The 21142-nt window shown below is 40.7% G+C and overlaps 1 protein-coding gene across 3 annotated transcripts in view; it reads right to left on the bottom strand.

The window, feature by feature from the left end:
• Positions 1-21142, bottom strand: part of zmiz1a (zinc finger, MIZ-type containing 1a) — a 137654-nt gene that overhangs the window by 58859 nt on the left and 57653 nt on the right. The window lies entirely within an intron of this gene.

Raw genomic sequence — 21142 nt, 5'->3', positions numbered from 1 at the left:
TGAGGCGCATAATTGTGGTTTAAATATATAAGCAGGCTAAATTGATTTTGAAAGCTCAGCATCGCTAGCAGGTTAATGCAAATTATTTTGCTAAAGGGTGCATTCTCACACACACACACACACACACACACACACACACACACACACACACACACACACACACACACACAATTTATAATGGAAGAAATGAGGCGTTTGTAGGCTGAATTCTGACATTTGTTAACCAATTTTGTAAAAAAAAAATTAGCTCAATTGAACTTATCTAGCTAGGTAACTGGCACACAGTCCGATATATTATTGACTGTTAGCCAACTACTTAATCAGTGTATAGCAAGAGTCAAGTTATCCTTGCTTATAATAATAATAATAATACATTAAATTTACAAGTGCCTTTCAAAACTCTCAAGGACACTTTACAGTCAGGATAAGGACATCTCGTTAGCTCAAAGATAACACAAGCAAACAATTAAATATGTTATGATGAATATTGCTTAGTTGATATCGCCAAATGAATTATTAAATAAACAGTCGGGATAAAAATATTTGACATATTGGATATTTTGAATACTACCAGCTGACCAGCAATTACAATGTTGTCCACATTAGACTTTTTTTATTATTATTTATTATTGGATAAAACCATGACTGAACGAACAATCAGCATTTTTTTTGATAATGATATTCGTGCAGCATGTTATACCGGAAACACATTCCTTGTGGGTTCTACATACTTGGAAATAAAGATGATTCTGATTCTGATTCTGATGAAAGACCACTCCAAGTGTCTGCTAATGTCCTGAGTGACCTGAAAAGAGCAAACCTATATGCCGTTAGAACGGTCTCAGGCTGGCATTACAGAGTGCGGCACTCATCTGGGGCCAAGGGTAAGTTAAGAGGCTGACTGCGGCAGGCAGAAGCGTCGGAGTTTAAGTGAATTAAGCAAACTAATTTGCATTTAGCAGCGACACAAGTCATCCTCACTGCACGCTGGAGGGCGCGATGAATGGGCCACCACCTCGTAATAGCATTAAACGCCTTCTGTCATAATGAGTGGGAGTGTGAAACCCAGCAAGGGGCCTAAAGTGTTGCCCTGCGACACACCTTTTCAGAATGTTTGTCAATGGTAGGCGATGAGGGTTGGCTACCGCTGAATAAACTGAAGCAATGACCACACCTTGTGTTTGGGGTTGTGCTGCCCGATATGTCCGACGAGATGCGTGCAACAATTTTAAACATCAAAATTAATTCATGTATGACCTGTAGGTCTTTTTATCATGTGATTATATTGATTAACCTTAGGTAGCCTATGAGCTAGCGTGCTATCAGTTTCACTGCCCAAAGAGCATGTCTGTGCTATGAGAATAAGATCACCAGAAATGTCAATTATTAGTCAGTCCCTCAATGATCATGTACTGCGTCTCAAGTTCCAGTGTGTCTGTGTTGAATAAAGATAGCATTTAAGGTTTTTTTTTTTTTTCATGAGTCATATGCCACCCGGAAGTAAGTGTGACACAATGAAAAGGTCTATATTGTGGTTCATGACACAACATGCCTGAGCGATCATATCCTGAGAGACAAGACACTCAGGAAAACAAGAAGGGAGTGGGTCAGGCTGTGAATAGTACAAATCTTTTTTTAACCAAAGAAAAATATTTTTAAAATCAATAAAAAACAAGGTCAACAGTCAATGTTTTCCAAAAACATGGCAAAATGAGAGGGGAAAATTCCTCCCCAAAATGTGTAATAAACAAATCAATATGTTTGGAAAAATAGGGAAAACATGCACTGTTATCAGAATCTGCACCTGCTGAAACTTGTATTAGGTCAGGTTGACTGTAAAAGGAGGCAGAGAAGGTCCCTAACTAAACTCGAGTTGTCGTCATTCCCATAGAGTAGAGAGAATTTATGCCTGGGTTATATTTAAATGTGTTTGTCTTTGCAGTTGCTTGTGTGTTAAGGTAGCAGGATTTATTATTACAAAAACATCAATGGCTAGTTTCTGTTAGGATATATGCGTTTGTATTTTTATGTTAGCATATCATTAACATGAAATGGTTAGGTGTCAATAGTTTGTTCTTTCATTTTATTTTCTTTATGTGTCAACTTTGAAGTGTATGTAACAGACGCTGAAGAGGACACACATTGAAATTAAAAAGAACCAGATGAATAAAGGTCTTTCTGCACCGCAGATTTTCGCTTTTTGTCGGTAGGTCTGGAGGCACTCTGTTCGTCAAGGTGGAAGATGGCAGTTTGGACAAAGAGAAGCAGGCAGACAGCTAAGTTTGATGAATGGTGAGGCTTCTTGCTTTTCTCGCTGCTACCTTCAGAGACCTCCCGCTCCCCCTCCTTGAGGTCCACAGCCCGGGACGCATCCATCAAGTCCGCTAACATCCAGCTCGCGTGAAGGCTACCGGAGGACCTGATGTCACCTCAGCTCGTCCCCTCTGCAAGCTGCTGTTTGCTCTGCCCAATAATCCTTCAACCTGCGCAATGTCACAGTGTCACGGGCTAATACTCGGGTACTTCATGCATCATTTAGCGCCGGAATGCACATCAGATTCAGTGCAGGGGCCATAATGAGCTGACTCCGGAGAAATGCTACTCTATATTACATACTTTACTTGGCTGTGGGCTCTGTGTTAACACCACCGAGTACATCCAACAACACTAGCCAAGCTTGTCAAATGTTTCAAAATTCATACAAAAAAAAAAAAAATCAAGCACCCTATTGGGTTTGAACTGGATTTTCCAGCTGTACATACACCGAACCAGATGCGCTCAGACCAAATATCAGCCATGACAAATTTCACCAACCGTAGGGAACACGCTTGAATTGAGAGACTATATTTGCCTTTATCTTTAAATTGTTTCAAGAAAGTGTTCCAAATCCCGTTGCGTAGACAGCTTGTCTATTATATGTTAAACCCCTTATCACTCATTTTAGATTTCATCATTAATATACACACTATTTTTAATTTTAAAGCGGAGAAAAACAACTCATTGCTATAGACCTGTCCTAATTTTGCACATGACTGGAGACATCCATTTGGGAACCGAGAGGTTTGACGCACTGCGTTTATTTCATTGCCAGTCTTCTTCTCAGCCTTTTGTGAAGCAAATCCTACTAAATTCTCATGAGAAAAGATTGAATAACGTCACGCAAGAATTAAATGACATTTCATTCATCCTGAGCAGATTGTAGTCCTGGGAGGGCTAGGTGTCAAATTACACAAATTGTTTGTTTTTTCCCATTATTATGAGAAAGTGTGTCTATAAGCATGGAGTTTCTTTGCCTATAATTTGGCAGCCACTCAGTTTGGAATTTGAGAGTGTCTGACTTTGTGAATCACACAGAAATAAATTAAGGATGCAACTTGGACATTATGCATTATTAAACATAGTAACATCAAATCAATCAGAACATTATGGATTATGGTTATTATCGCTATTTACAAAATATATGCATATATATTTTATGTTACAGTTGGAAGGAAACACTGGAATTTTTCAGGGTCATAAAATGAGACTTTTTAAAGCGGTGTTCAATTTGGGAGTCATTCAGTTGTGTTATATGTTCACAAATTGACACAGACAGAAGTGGAGGAAAACATTTTTGCTCCTGAAATGGAAATATTAGAAAAATACTACAAAAAGAAATGCTGTTTCAATTTTAGTTTTAAATAGTTTGTACATCTACAAAGGAGTTGTAAATCAAATTGATCATGAGCAATAAATGTGGGTGTCACGCTGCCCTTTGATCCCACGTACATTTTTAACACCTGCACCAAATCGTGTTTAAGTGTCATATGTGTTGAGACAAATCGCATTTAGAATCGAAATGAAATGACAATGTTATTAATAACATCGCGTAATCGTTGTACTAAGTTCATCCTGTCTACTTGATATCTAATGTTAAGCAGATTCTTTCCTTACAGACAGTGTAGGAAGGCGGAAGTAGTCGCCGAAACATGTCAGGTATTTGAACACCTACACTGTCTGTAAGGAAAGAATCTGCTTAACATTCGTTATTAATAACATTTTAAAAAGGGAACAAATCTATTCAGTAACATCCTATATCATACAGACAGAACTTGCTTGAGGCAGCCCCCCCCCAAAAAAAACATTGGTATTGTCACAGTGTGGTGAAGAGACAGTGATAAGTCATGACCCTTGGGATACTTTTAACTAAAGCATGTCAGAAAGGTGGTCATGAGACAGCCTGGGAACTGTTTGAAGTTGGGGAAAAAAATGGCATGAAATGGCAAAGTTCAAATCATGGCCATTGCGAGGAGGGGGCCTCACGCCACCCCCTGCCCAGCCGCCTCTCCGCAAAACACAGCATGGAGCAACAATATCTGGATCAGATGAATAAATTCTATTTTGAGGCGGCAGACAGACCGACACGCTTTATCTCATCTTGACTTCTCATCCTCTTCTTGGCCACACGAAATCCCAATCACGGAGTTGGACGAAGAAGAAGAGCGCATTTGGAGTGGGATGGGGTGGGGTGGGGTGGGGTGGGGTGGATGGTGGGTGCATCACAATGAAATGAGCTTAATGCCCTCCCCTGGAGGCGGGAGATGGAACGGACTACCCAGCGGCTGAATCAACACTTGTTGGTTGTTGCTAATACTGTTCAACATAACGGATGAGGCTTCTATTGGCTCTCTTGGCGGCCTCGTTTCAGCGAAGAATAATAAACTTTACAGCTGCAGAAACAAGGAGCCGGACAGCCATTTGTCTTTGTTATGTGAAGCTAAATTGTAATTTAGCCTCATCTCCTGTGTGGTGTGAGTGCTGTGGACATTAGCGATGAGTGTGTGTGTGTGTGTGTGTGTGTGTGTGTGTGTGTGTGTGTGTGTGTGTGTGTGTGTGTGTGTGTGTGTGTGTGTGTGTGTGCGCGTGCGTGTGTCTGTGTGTGTGTGTCTGTGTCTGCGTGTGTCTGCGTGTGTCCGTGTGTGTTGCGCATTGCAATGTGTGCTCTGTATTCTGGCCGATAACACGGAGCTGCTGGAGGAGAGAAAACAGCACTCATTGATTTTGTGCGTTTCTCCATTGCAAAGGCGGATCGATATACACACACAAACACAAAGACAAGCTAAGGGTGTGTGTTCACACACACACACACACATGCACACGCACAAACACACACAAAGTTTGTGGTCGGCTGCCACTCGAAACGAGGCGGGTAGGTAATCATAGCTGCCTCATTACTTGCCAACATGGTCTCACACTTGCATGCACAAAAGTGCACATATGACCAGAATGCAGAGCTCAATGATCACATGAAGTCCTTCAGGTACTGTGGAAGCTGGTAAGTCATCACCATCCCCACCAGTAAACCTTTATGAATCGTATAGGCAACGATTTAACATCATATAAGTCATATCTGTTGAAAGACAAGATAAGAATTGCACAACTACATCAAACTAAAATACAGTAAAAATATTCTTGCACAAAAAATTTAAGACATGCAACAAAAAAAGTATCTTAGAACTGGATGCTAAATCGAACAGGATGGTCGCCGTGATGAATTTATTTTGTCGGCCTTTTATAGAGGTCAACCATTTCCAGATTCACTGGTACAGTAAAGTCTCGTTATATCGATATCGGTTATATCGATAGTACCGCTTATTACGATATTATTTTCATTTCCCTTGCACATTTCTAGTCTTTTTATGTATAATTAGTACCGTTTAGTACGATACCCGGTTGTTACGATAATCCGGTTATTACGGTGCTCCTTTTCATCCCCCGCCGGCCATTTTTGTTGTTTACATCGATATATCAGTCGCGCCATTGGTCAACTTGGTCACGTGTCTTGTTACGTGAGCCGCCATCGGTCGCGCCATTGGTCGACTTGGTCACATGAGCCGCCATCGGTCACGCTATTGGTCGACTTGGCCGTGTGACTTTGTCACGTGACACGCCATCGGTCGCGCCATTGGTCAACTTGGTCACGTGTCTTGGTTACGTGTCACGCCATCAGTCGCGCCATTGGTCGACTTGGTCAGGTGACTTGGTTACGTGCCCAGCACCCGTGGAGCAGAGCCATTTTCATTTTCAGACGCTAGCTCGTGTGTAGCAGACGAGATTGAAGTGTTTGTGTTAAAAGGTAAAAATGGGAAGCAGAAGAAGATCGATGACTTTTTTAAATTGTATACATAATACAGTAAGATGTAAGCGTTGCAGTTTCCCTGTTGTGTTATGTACATGCCCACTGTACTGTATATGAATGCAATCGTTTTTTGCAACAATGTTTCTTGTTTTGTCTGCTGAAGCGCGATGATTTTGAAAATTATTAACATTCCATACTGTGTATTAAAGGACAGCCGATGTCACTTTTTATTCAAATGCAAATAAAAATGACTTCACGCCAAGACGTCTTGCATTGCTTGTGAATCCAAACAATGGCTTCAGATTCGGATAATATGCTTTCTTGTTACACATCCAGTTATGAATATGTTTCAAATACACTGTAGTTCTGAAGATTAAAGCATACATGTTTACAATCATTAAAGAATTATATGTGCCATTTTGAGGCAACATTGGGGGAACAAAAAAGGGAGCTAATGGCCAGCTCCGTTTCTTATATGGCGCTTGGCTGCCCTCTTTTGGCGGCTTTTGTTTAATGCAGTTCGGCGCGGGATCGGATATATCGATAGTCCCGGTTATATCGATATTTTTTCGGACTCCCTTGGATATCGATATAACGAGACTTTACTGTATTCTTGAATTTATTCGGAAATTGGAAAGCATGACGTAGACCGGCATTCCCGAATATGTTTGGATTTTGGTTTTTCTTGAAGGGGTGCCGATAAAGCGCAAGTCAGACCTCTGGCAATGTTTTACCTGTTTTCCATGTTAGCGCTTTGCTACAGCTTTAGCTGTTGTTAAAGCGCTCTGGAACTCCCTTCCAACATTCGTAACATTGATTCTCTTCCCACTTTATAATCCCATCTCAAAACCCATCTATTTAAAATTGCATTTTCTCTGTAGCTTCATCAGACTCAGAAAACCTTTATTCGTCGCACAATGGGGAAATTTGGTCACATTGCTAATACTGCTCAACATAACGGATGAGACTTTTAATGGCTCTCTTGGCAACCTCGTTTCTTGTTTCTATTTATAATTGTATTTTATTTATTATTGTATCTATGCTTGTCTGTGGCTGTAAAGTGTCCTTGAGAGCTTTGAAAGGCGCTTCAAATAAAATGTATAATTATTATTATATAAATCAAGATGTATGCATTGTATTGTATTTTGTACAGCCGCCCCCAATTCTAGCTCATATAACTCCAAACTCATATAACTCTCCATCTTCTCATGAAAGAAGAAAGCCTAAGGTTTCTTATACTGCATTGAATGTTTATGTCGTCCAAAAACTTAATATTCTGTGGGTCCTGGAATTTGAGTAAAAATGACAAAAACCCTTGTACTGCAGTATACACATTTTTGCACATTGTCTGGCAGTGAATCAGTAAATCAACTCCACTCGTCTATCTAATTTCCGTGGATGGTCACGAGGCATGCTGGAGCCTATTTGAGCCGTTTTTGGGCAGTAGGTGGGGGACACCTTGAACCAGTTACCAACCCAATCGCAGGACATACCCTGACAACAAAAAAAAAACACCAGCGCTCACACTCACACCTGGGGACAATTTTAAGTTTTCAATCAGCCTGCCATACACGTTTGGAATGTGGGAGGACGCTGTGGGTGTTTTATGTCAACGTTCTGCATTGAGCTTTGTTGCAGCTGCATCTGTTGCAAAAGTGCCACATGAATAAATATGTTTTGTATCGTATTATCAATCGCACCTTTCCACTTTGTCATCACAAAGTGCCCTTCTGTGGCGGCGTCCGACAAAAATTTGCAAAGGTCAATGAAAAAGCAGTAAGTAGACAAAGCATTCTGTCCGTCTGTTTAGGAGCCTGCGGAAATAAGCTTTGATCAAAAGGCAGCTCGCCAAAATTAAAAGACCAAATTGATTACAACAAAAAAATAAGTTAATCAGAAAATCAAAGACTGCCAACTGTGCAAACAATGTATTGTCTATTGTGATTTTGATTTCTTCTTATTGTTTTTCTGTTGTTGTTTTGTTTCAGTTAATGAAAAAATAAGTCATCATGCATCATCGTTATTGACGGCCAGATGACAAAAAGGAATCTGATACCGTGCCGCAAAGCATGTGAGCGTCGCAAGGCCCCCGAAAATACCGCGACAGCTGTCATCCTCACCTCAAAATTTAACAGAAGCATCTGACAAGAGATTAAGGAGCCCTTAAAATAATCGAAAGCAAAAGTGGCCCGTGACTCGAGGTGAGATGGAGGGCATCTCTCTTGAATATTTTCCTTATACTGTACAGTAATACCTCAGCTTATGAACTTAATTGGTTCCCAGAAAGTGTGTGTCAGGCGAAAAGTTTGTCTGCCAAAAATGTATTTCCCATAAGAAACCATTAAAAATTAGAATAATCCGTTCCCAGGTCCCCATAAAACATAATTTTCTCTGAAATAAGCCTTAAAACTACACAAAATATACCTTATTTTATGTATCATAAATGTGCTATTGGATTGTAATGAAAGAAATAAAATGTACAGTATAATAAACTTGTTTTATTTACCTTCGTGATGGTCGTTGATGTAGTTGCCTCTTGGTGATATCCGAGTGAAGTTGCCGTGCTTTCTCGGCAATGATACCGTCACTCACATTGTCCCCTGCTAGCTGCTTTTTCCAAATTAACCTCTTTTCAATCTATTCTACTGCCTGAGACTGTTGCTTAGACAACACAGAAACACACTTAGCCACACGTAGCAATGGTCGACCGAGCATCCTGGTACTGGGAGGCTAAGTAACACAAATGCACACTCCGTCCGTGTTTTTCGATGATCTCCTTCTTCTGCTCGACCGTAATTTTCTTTTGTGTCCTCTTTGGCTTAACACTAGCCTGTGGTGGGGTCTTTTTCGGTCCCATAATAGCAAAAGTGATCCACTCGATAACAAACCACGTCTGGACTCAAAGAAAGAGGGTGTGGAAAACTAGTCCGCCAGCCACCGTGGCGCTGTGTGGTTTAGTGTTCCTCCGCCGAAAAATAGTCCGCCAGTCACCGTGGCGCTGTGTGGTTTGGTTTGTCCATCGAAAACTAGTTTGTTAGCCAAGATTATAATGTTCGTGAGGCGAAGAGTTCGTGAGCTAAAGCGCTATGAACCGATACTTAATTAACACATATCTTCAATCTTTCCATATGAAGTACTGACGTTGATTTAGAAATGCAAATGTAGAACTATCTCCAAGTAGAGTCGTTCTAATACAAAAACAATGAGCACCCAAGACACTATCATGCAATTCAATTTGAAATCATTAGAGGCATTTGCCAATCAATAAGTAATAGTTGAGGAATGTACCGACTAGTACTTCCCCAACACTTCCAAAGCCACATTTTGAACAAAGGAGAGGACGTGGAGGGGGTCACGAAGGTGAAAAAAAATGCAAGCCCTAATGACATGGAACCATTGTGACATTTCAAGGGAGACTCGCAGGAAACATGTAAGAGAAACATGAACGTATAATGGAAAGCACGCTCAAGGGGAAGGAAAAAAAACCTGGCCCCTTCCTGACTGAGGAAAAGGTACTGTGGAGACGAGGGTTAAACGGAATAAAAACAAAAAGGAAAGACAGACAAGGCGCCTTACGTAACACTGGACTGTTTTCCAACATGTTAAGACAATCCGGGCAGCTGTTACTCATTACATCTCTCGACACAACAACACTCAGCAAGTGTCTTTGCTCACTTCAAATCTGATATCAGTGCAGTATAAATACATTTTAATGTTGATTATCATTATGACGCTTAATTTTAATAGCTCATCTAGAGAGTAATAAATATGTAGTGGCTGCTATTTAATCAAGAGATGTTCATTTTAAAGCTGAAATTAATCGGGTAATCTGCCGCTACCCAAATGACACAAATGAAATTAACAGCACAGAGTCATGTTAAAGGGACATTTTGATTTGCAAATATTGTACTACATTCAAATATGCTTTTGTATTTTGGTGCGTCAAGCAAAATTGAACTTCTCTCACTGACCCTGAATTTGCGTCATAACTCCTAAAAATGAAGCAATCATTGTGTCATTGCTTTCGTTTACTAAAAATGTCATTTTTTTTAAACCAGAATATTTTAGTTTTTTTACACAACCACGTATAGAAATGTCATTATTTTTTTCTGTGAGCATTGTTATGGAGGATTAAAAAGATCATTGAAGCATATTGCTTTGTTACTAGCATTAGCGTTGTTGCTAGCATTAGCTTTGTTGCTATCATTATGTCAGTATTTTTTTCTGTGAGAATTGCTATGATGGCTTAAAAAAAACTCATTGAAGCATATTTCTTTGTAGCTAGTATTAGCTTTGTGGCTAGCGTTAGCATTGCCTTTGCACTCCTTTTCCTGATACAGCAGGAATGCATGCAGTCTTGTCTTTTTTTTCTTTGATAGTCATTTTTCATTGATACATTTCTTGGTTCTTTCTATTCATTAAATTAAATGAAAATGGTATTATCTACATTGGGTTGTAGTAACAAAGTAACTAATTAACCAGATTATTTAGTAAGCGAGTCCCACCACTAGTTGTAAAACCATTGTGTTCTTGAGAATTTTTGTGCATGAGTCTGGAGGTCGTCTGGCGAGACAAGACCCTAACCTCCCCCTTCCCTGTATCCTTGCGCCCCTCCAACCCCCTTGCGTCAACAGAGCAGCAGATTGACCCCGTGAGGCTCCGAGGGCCTCACGGGTGACCTGCGACTGAAATTTGAGCCTTTTTCTTTTCCACTCAGAGGTGAAAGCAGACATAAACACAGCAAATGCACCCAACGTGTAGCAAGACACCTGCAGCAGGGGTGTTGGTGTCATTCTTACGCACACTGGCATCAGGTGTTTCTCAAAAGAGGCAACAAACATTTTGATCTATCTGCTGCAGCCGTCACGTGTGATAAATGAAATGTATTAATATGGTTGTGTGCATGTGTTTGGCATTCAGCCCCTGCAAGCAATATGTTTCCGTCGTAACTTTTTTTTTAAATGTGATGAATCGAAACTTACCGAATTAGACTTCTGGGACTAGTTCCAGTGCTGCTTCACATGAAAGGAGGCAGGACAGCAACAATTTAGAGTAATTTGACATTTTAAAGATTAACGTATGGGTGCAGTCAACCACAATGGGAAGGATAAAACATTTTTTCGTGATTAGAAAATACGGAGGGGGAAATGGCATATTCAACTTATACCTTATGATTATCTAAGTATAGCAGTCTATAACATTGGTAGAAATTGGTGTTGTACTAGCGTTAGTTTCTATGCTATCGGTCAAGCGGCGCGTGGCTAAGCTTTGTCGTGAATGTATTTGCAGCAGCACGTTACTCAAATGGTTGGTGGATTTGTTGAAAGGCTTGAATTGAATTTCATTTGTTGCAAATGTGTAATTTAGATTTGGTCAAAGTCACTTTTCGACTATTTGGGAATCCATTAAATATGTTTTGCCTGCATTAATAGCTCCTTTGTGGATTTTGAGCATATTACCTGAACTTGGTTGGGTTTTTCTCAAGTTACTTTATTAGGTGTTGAACATATTTGTTGGCCTATTCTCCATAAGTCACTCCATTTTGTGTCACATTTTTTGGCATTTTACTTCAAATCAATATTGCTATCTTTGTTCCTAGCTCAACAACACAACATACACATAAAATAAACTTACCAGATATGCCAACTTTTTGTTCTCCATTGTCCAAGCCTTCTCATTTTTTGGCTTAGTCCCAAAAATCAGACTGGCAATAAGTCTCTCTTTGAATTAAATTACATTTTCAGTGAAATAATTAAAAACAGAGAAATGCAGCCTGCCTTCAAGATCCTGTTTCAAAAGACACTATGCAACAAATCGTAAGATAACATGGGGCAGTGTATTGAAGACAAATACATGCGTCGGATTCCCAATATTTACACATTACAAAACAGGCTCAACCGGAAAATGTCACAGTTTAATCAACTTTGAATTGAATTTCACCACACTGTCGTCAACAAAACAATGGAGGGATGGAGGGACGGAGGGAGGGACGGATGGACAGATGCACAGACAGACAGACTGACAGACAGATAGACAGATAGATAGATGACACATTTGAACATGCACGTTTGAAACATTTAAATTGTCCATATGTGCCTGTGTAAAATGCTTATTTGATTATATGAGATGACTTGCCTGAAGTCATCTGAGATAGCGCATCACCCTAATGAGGGAAACCCCGAAGAATGAACAGATATGAAGAAATGTTGCATCAACACACATTCTACAATAATTTGCATTCAATTCCAGTGAACAATTGCCCGCATTTCCTGCTGCGATCACTGCTTTTCACAGCGGCTTACAAGTAAATTACAGCTGTAGGGGGAGCCCCAGAGCAAGGATTACGAGAACATGTGCCACAAGGGAGCTGTAAGAAAAGATGGCGGCGATGGCTAAAGGTTCCGCTGGCACATTCATTAGATGAAGTGCACCATGTGGATGTAAACAGATACACATGATTAATGTGCTCATGTATGGAAGCGTGCTCGTTTCCTCCTCACAGTTCATCAAGAGGAGCAGAGCTTCGCTCACACTGTGTTGCTTCAGCCCTAAAATGAGGGGGGTCTCAATGATGAGGCCACCCACCCCTTTTCTAGTTCAGCAAGGCCATGGCGAAAACACACACAGGCACAGGAATAATACACAAACGCCACAGAATTGCACCGGAGGCCTTTCCTTGTTCCTGTTGGTACAACAAAGCCAACTTTGTGCTCAATGGCTATAGTTCCACTTTTCGAATACACCATCCATCGATGGTGGGATTGAGAAACAACACACTTGAGAAGGTAATGCTTAAGAGTTGCATAGCACATGACGTGGGGGCATTTGTACAAATGCCCCCTCCCGATACCATTGGTCATTTTTTTTTATTATTTTAACCATTTTAGGGACAGCAGCTACTAACGTGGAAAGCTTTTTATGCTTTCATGTTACAGTGTACATAAAGTAAAAAAAAAACATCTAAATCTGGTTAATCATTGTAATTACTTCAATTACCATTTTTTTATGGTGTATAAGGCGCACTGAAGTATGAGGTGCATATGACCAATGAATGCCGTGATTTGAAACGTTTTCCATATACAGTGATACCTCAGTTTACGAATGCTTTAGCTCACAAACCTTTTGCCTCACGAACATTAAATTCGCAAGGTGGTACTGAGGTATCACTCTAGATAAAAATTTGCAAAATATAAGACACACCACATTATAAGGCGCTACAGTAGAGGGTTATGCAGTACTTCTGCCCGGAGAAAGGGAGTTGGTGGCTGCTGACAGTAGTTGCGAGATCTGTTTCGGCCCAATATTACTTCACATATAAGGAGGCACCTCCGCATAACGCGCAGGGTCATCTTTTGAAGAAATTAAAGCCTTTTGGGTGTGCCTTATAAACTGGAAAATACAATAAGTTTGCATCAATGCAAAATCCTTCCCAAAATGTGAATCTTCTGATTTAGAAAACAGTTTCAGCCATATATAAATATATGAGTTGTTGCTCTCTCGCCCTGGAGGCTGGACTGTACTTTTTGTGTCTTTTCTGCCGCCCTTTGATGAACTTTTGACCAACATTCTCTGCATCTTCATCACCTTCAAAATGCTATTGATGAGCACTTTGAGATTGGCAAAAAGAGGAAAATAAAACAGCAACAACAACAAAATCCCAGTCAGGTCAAGTGAGTTTGGGAGGTTGCTTCAGCACGGCGATGTTGTCTTTGGCGAGGAACTGTTGGATGCTCAAATCATTGTGATTAGTCCTGTCACAACTTTCGCCTCTTCTCACGCATTGAATGAAGCAAACGGAGGAACTCTCAATAGATGTGCCGGTTCATTCTCTGGCCCTCTTAGAAGGGGAAAACTGGCAGCTTGGAATTGAAATATAGACTTTGTGACACCAGTTTTTGAGGTTTTCTTTGACACCGCCGAACCGTAGATAAGCGGTAGGAAGGTTTTTCAACTGTTGCCAAGTGTAAAAAACAATATAACCACCACAAAAAGGACTGTCTGAACAGAATGATGATTTAATGCTTCCAACATGCGTTTCAGCATTTATCATTCTTAGTAAAAAAATAAAAATAAAATCATCCATCCACTGCTCATCAAGCAGCAAACCACTGAAACTCAAAAATGTGTCCACAACCGATGATGATCCACATACTGAGAGTCGAGTCATATTTCGGAAACAAAGCAAAGAAAAAAAACAAAAACTGATACGGTGTGATTTCATGCACGACGACATATGAAATTCATTTTATACCAGTTGAGACTTGTGTCTCGTTCGAATTCTGAATTTGAAGACCTCAGAGCCAACCACCTCTCCGCTTTCTATTTTCAGGGTTTCATCTTTTCCATCCCAAAGAAATAACTAACCAATATTGTAATTTATTTATGTATTTATTTTATTCTTATGGGGTTTAAAGCGTCTTCTGTGGTCTTGTGTTGCTACTTGGAAACAAAAGACCATTTTGGCCAAATTGGGACTGACATCAGCTGCGGGCTGCATGAACTTGTGCATGTTTACGTCTTTGTGCGTTTATGTGTGTGAGTGTGCATGTGCGTGTGTGTGTTACTGTCTGTCAAGATGGAGTGACCTGATTGCTCAGCTGAGCAGTGAGGGAAGACCCAGCCTTGTGTTCACACCAATCACACCATTAAAAATGCTTGAGATCGGACCACAATGCTCTCTCATCGGCACAGACACGCAGACACAGACACACACACACGCACGCCGATACACTCACACACTGTGGCACTCCTGACCATGCCAAAACAGATTTGGAGAAGAAAAATGATCCACTGCTGCATCAGCTTCCAGCTATACTGCAGTGAGTCAGGCCAAATCCTGTTAAAAGAGCCTTTATCCTTATTGCTGCAAAGATAAGGCTGCCTTTCCTCCTCTGCATAGATTTTTGCATTCAGTCAGTTTTTATTTCATTTTGTGTTTGGCTCTGTCAACAATATCGGATTTGGTGGTTGGAAACTGACTTTTACTTCTCCCAAATGTGTTACAATATATTCCTCAAAAGTAAGATCAAACTTGGAGTGTGTTCAGTGAATATGTGATGTTGGAGGTATTTAGATGTATGTTTTTTATTTATTTAAAAAGATCATTTTCAGATGATAGAGAAACAAAATGTATTTTCAGTGTTTACTTTTTACATTGTTACAATTCACCATATTTTCCGGTGTATAAGGCACATCCAAAAGACTTGATTTTCTTTAAAAGATGTCCTGCACCTTATACGCAGATGTGCCTTACATGTGAAGTCATATTGACCCATATCAGGTCTCACAACTACTGTCAGCAGCCACCGACTCCATTTCACACTGTAGAAGTAGTGCGTAACCCCAGACTCTACTGTAGCTCCTTATAATGTGGTGGGCCTTATGTTTGGAAACTTTGATATACTTATGTATTATATTGGAAATATTGTTTTCATTCATTAAAGTTGTGCCTTATAGTCCGGTGCGCATTATACAGTGATACCTCAGCTCACAAACTTAATTGGTTCCCAGAAAGTGTGTGTAAGGCGAAAACTTTGTCTGAAGAAAACTAGTTTGTCAGCCAAGACTATATGCTGGCAAATTTTATGTTTGTGAGGCGAAAAGTTTGTGAGCTGAAGTGAGGTATCAATGTATTTATATGTTATATTTGAAAAACTTTTTTCATTCATTGAAGGTGTATGGAACAAGTTTGAAAATACACCATTCATTGGGGGTGCGCCGGAAAATACGGTACATTTAAAGAACAGAACAAAGTCTGTTGAAGAACCGAAAGACACTTTGGCAAAACATTTGATGAGCTGAGGTTTCATTTTCATCCATCTGATTCCATTGCATGTGTGTGCGTGCGTTCTCATGTCAAAGGCTGAGCCAACTGCAAATCTTGAACCGACCCCATCGAGGAAATAAGGAGTTGTGATCGTGCCCGGGAAGTGTTCCTACTCCTGCACTCTCTGCCTCTCCCATCTTTCTCTCTATGCGTGTGTGTGCTCTCAGGAACACAACTGACATGCGATACAAAGCCGACATGACACACTCTGGGCCTATTATGCCGCTCGTAAATAATTCTGCTTCTCTTGACATGTCACGCTGTGGCTGGTTATGCTCCAGAGCTGATTGGGTTTGTTCTGATTACAGGCCAGTTGGTTACAATGAAGGGGTAAACGGTCCCGCGTTCCCTTTTGTCAGGCCAACGTACGCGAGAGATGCAAAAAATGTCATCATCAAAGCACATAAGCAAAGGCGCTGATCTGTTAAAAGCTATTAGGATGCGGAAGAACAATTACGATGCAGGCCACTTTGTTGTTTTTTTTGCACGCGGCGCCTCATCGTGGCATCGCGCTCGACGACTGAGGATCAGCTCGAGTTTGTTGCCTGAGAAGAGTTCATCTGAAAGCTCTCCTGCTAAGCCTCATGAAATATTAAACTGATAAAGTCGTGTTTTATTTCCCCGAAAGGAGGAAACGGCGCATGCCGCGGGATCCTGGTAAACAAAGCCAGCCGTTCGCACGAGTTAATTGTTAAAAAAAAAAAAAAAAAAAGAAGGCACATTTTCTGATGACACAAAAGATCGGATTATGCTCTCCGGAGAACAAAACACAGCTTGTTCATGTATGGGGTCATGACATCAGACCGCAACTTGTTGATAGGCAAACAGCCTGTCGAAAAGGCTTTAAATTGCTCAGGAAAATATGTTAATGTTTTTTTAATATAGGTCACGGCTGGGCAACTGGCGGCCTCTGAGTGGCCCCCTGCTTAATTTAAACTACCCCCCTTCAATGTTTTTTAATTAATTACATAAGCTCCCTCCCAAAAAAATCCTGGAGAAATGGCGGGGGGGTTACAGCTCACTCACAAGTCTGAGGACATGCACATAATGAATAAATGGAATTAGTAAAATATAATACGTATATAGCGCTTTAACAACGGCTGAAGCTGTAAAAAAAGCGCTAAACATGGACAATTATCATATACTGTACGGGATATAAAGCAGTCACAAAGATAGTAGAAAGCACCAGGGAGTAAAACTAAGATCAAGTCTGAATCATGCCGAGTTGAATACCAAAGAGTACAAGTGAGTTTTGAGGCGGGTTTTAAAGATGGGCAGCGAGGGTAGTGTGTGTAAGTGGCGCAGTATGTGGCAGACGCCTCACCAAACACACATGATGCTACAAATCGGCAACATTTACTGAGTGGGTATAATTTCACACTGGAAGGGTGAACAAGAACTGCCAAAACTATGTGTATACAAGAAATAAAAAAAGTCAATTTCCATGATAGGTCCCTTCAAATGTGATCAATTAGAAATGTATCCTCAGCAAACAGCCAAGCGGAAAGCAGCGTAATAAGATGGTGCGGAGTTTATCGGGCAGGAGCGTGGCATCTGATCGGAGACCAGATTTGTAAATCCTGCCAAGATATTTTTAAAAGAGTGACGCGATAGGCCAGTTTAGAGAAGCAATTTCTCCAGGCAGAACAAAAGGCCAGAGTTCACAACAGACGAGAAAAGCTGGCGTCCAAATATGTGAGCAGAAAATGAGGACTGTGAAGTCAAGTAGAACATCATTGGATGGGGATTCTATGGACTGCAGATTTAATGTCCATCTGATGGCCAAAAAAAAGATCCGAATTAATCCTCTTAGTTGTTTGTTTGGTAATCTGATTTTGTCGGATTTTTTTCGGGCCACTATCTGAGGTTATGGTTACTGATGCTGCCTCTGGACGCATTGTGGCAATTTTCACCTCACCACATTTCAACAACCCCCTCACCAGCCCCTGCGCCCCTCTGGCGTGTTATTCTCCACATATTAACAACATATCAGCAGACTAAATCCCCCAATGAAGAAGATACTTTATGTCTGCCTGTGAAATGATTCCCCACTGTCTCAGAGCGGCACACTATGCTCCAAATAAATGACCTACTTTGCACATTAACACACATTTACATCTGCGCCGAGATCAGGGAGTGCGTCGTCATTTATGAACCCATCTCACTTTAAAGTGTAACGTGTGGCTACGGTCCAATTCTTAGAAAACATCACTCTCTTCTAACACGGCGGGCCAAATTGAATTGTGGGCATCGCAGCCGAATGGAAATGAGGTAATCTCCTCTTTAGAGAATATGATGATGTCCAGAAATGTTTCATGTTACTTTCAATATAAGTCGGGTGGGGAACCAGGGGTTATGTTTTATATATACGAGCATGGACCACGCACTACTTCTTCTACATGGGGAAATGGAGTCGGTGGCTGCTGATAGTAGTTGCAAGAACTGTTCTGGCTTCACATATAAGGCGCACCTGTGTATAACACGTAGGGTCATCTTTTGAAGAAAGTTAAGGCTTTTGGGTGCGTCTTATACACCGGAAAATACAGTGATATCAAAAAAATGTTTTCGTGATCTGTAAATCGTGCCTATATTGGATAATGTTTTTTTTTTCTTTGGTTTTCCCACTCGGGATAACCGAAATAATATCGGAGGGGCACTTTTCAGTTCACCTATTTTAGTTCACCTTATACCAGCTCAGAAATATAGTTTGAATCAGCTAATGAGGTCACGTTTCCAGCAAGTGTAAATTTGTTTGTGTTTTGTCCGGATTGGAGAACCAAAATAACGTAACAAGGAGACTGCATGTAACTTATGAATTAATTCTTTAATTACCATATTTTCTGGTGACCAATGAATGACAAAAGTTTTCCAAATCTAATATTTAATAAATAGGATTTTTTGGGGGAATGGGAGTATTTTATTTCATTTGTAATCCATTCAAGATTATCCATCCATGATACAAGCCGCTTATCCTCACGAGGGTCGCGGGCCTATCCAAGATTTCTTTGGGCAGCCAACGGGCTACACCCTGAATTGGCCAATCACAGGGTACACATAGACGCACAAGTATTCACATTCAGAAGCACACCCAGGGTCAATTTAAAGTGTTTCTTCAACCTTGTAAGACTGTTTTTTTTTTTCGAATGTGGAGGGGAAACCGGAGTACCCGGAGAAAAGCCACACAGGCACGGGAAGAATTTACAAATGCCACACATTCAAACCAAGGGTATTTGCACCGTAAGGTGGTCGTGCAAAATCACTCATTGAGCTGCCCTGATTTGATTTTGTTGCACTTTTAGCTATTGATGGTGCATAAGATATATAAGTGAACAGAAACCTTACTTTGGCAATGAAGACATTATTCAAAGTTGCCTTGGGGCCACATTAGCTTAGTTGAAATGCGTAAGCAGTCAAAATACATAATGAGCAAAATGTCTCTAATTAAAAGGAAGCAAGTATCAGCGTCCGGTGTATCTTCAAAATAGGCTGCGTGATGTGAATGTCGCAGTGACGTGCGACTCTAACGGGTCGCGGAGTGTCACACGACAAGAAGGACTCGCGCACGCAAATGAAGCCCAATGCAACAGAACAATGCTGAAAAATGTCAACAAAGCTTTGGACACACGTCATATTGACTCGGAGGCACGCTCGAGCGCGCAGCCACACGCGACTTGACATGGATGAATGTGTAAGTGCTTCCACTTTTTGTGTATGTACACACTCACACACACAAAGACAGTCACACACACACACACACACACACACACACACACACACACACACACACACACACACACACACACACACACACACACACACAAGTTAGATTGCAATCCATGATTGCTCATGGACCATGATAAGAAAATGTAGTAGATGCGTAATCTGATATGCATGACTTGAGGTTTCACCGCGCCTTTCTTTTTCCTCTTGGAAATCGCAGGTTGCATCCATAATTTACAGAGGCCTCCGTCTGTTTTCCTCTTTTTTCCTCCACTCTGCGTCTCTCTCACCCCTTCCTCGCCCCTCACCCATTCCTCGCCCCGCACCTCACTCTTGGCAATCTGGCTTTTGCAGCTTACCTCATTATCATATTGCACAATGTGCAGATGCCACCAAAAAAATTATTCACCTTGCAGCTTTTTTGATGCTGTTGAGCAGAAACACAAATTACTCTGTCAACAATTTCGCATAAGGTAAGTAGGGGCAAAAAGTCTCAATTTTGGTCTTGGGTGTGTACTTTTATGTCCTTTTCCACTGCACTGTACCGGTTTGGAACAGACGGTTTTCCACTTCTGTGGCAAACTGCAAAAAACACGCTGCAATGAAGGCACCAGGAGGAACTCTAGCCAGGAACAAGGGAATGTCAACTATATTTACTTGTCAGCACAAAGAGGAGTTTTATTCGAGTGGACACCGAGGGCAGCAAGAAGGCGCACGACAGACTGTGAAGTACAAATAATAGAACTGATAGAGTGGAGACAGTTTTGCATTAGCATATGTGCTCATTTTTTTGTCATTTTGAGCAATGAATATTATGTGTTATGTTTTTTTCTAAGTAAGCAGACACATTTCACATCAAAGGAATATCAGGACTGCAGCGGCAGCAAGGTAGAGACTATGGCGTATAATGCCACATATGCCAAAAAGACGCTAGAGACAGAAGATATGATTGCATTAGCCTGTGATTTGTTTTGTAAATGCTCCGCTTAACATGATGACAAATTTTAGGGAGGTGAAAACAAAGAGTGGCTGCAGTTAAGTGGAGATTGCGGAATATATAAATGCAACATTCAAAGCTAAGAAAGAGCAGTAGCTAACTTTAGCATGTATGTTGAAGGCAATTTATCTATAAAAAAACTTTTTTGTGACCATACCAGTGTTAGTATAGATTTTGTGTTTTTGATATGTATAACATTTAATTCAACACAATTGTCCTCATGTCTCCATGAATACCCAAAATACCTGTACCTGGTATTCCTGCTCACGCACCCCCAATTATTTTTATTCTTATTCCTTATTTTTTGTTTGCTGTTGTATTTTGCCATTTTGCCATTGAGCTGTTGCAGCCAAGTGGAGACTGTGGGCAATAATTCCACTACGGCTACGACACAGTAACAGGCAAAGCTACATTAGCTATTTTTTAGCAGTACATTGGATGTCCATGCATGTGAACCACATGTAAAGGAAACAATATTAAT

Source organism: Hippocampus bargibanti, linkage group LG13 (assembly GCF_051943395.1).
Source record: "Hippocampus bargibanti isolate YZ-2025 linkage group LG13, ASM5194339v1, whole genome shotgun sequence".
NCBI classification, from domain to species: Eukaryota; Metazoa; Chordata; class Actinopteri; order Syngnathiformes; family Syngnathidae; genus Hippocampus; species Hippocampus bargibanti.
The sequence above is the reverse complement of the archived record's forward strand: the minus strand, read 5'-3'. Positions and strand labels throughout refer to the sequence as shown.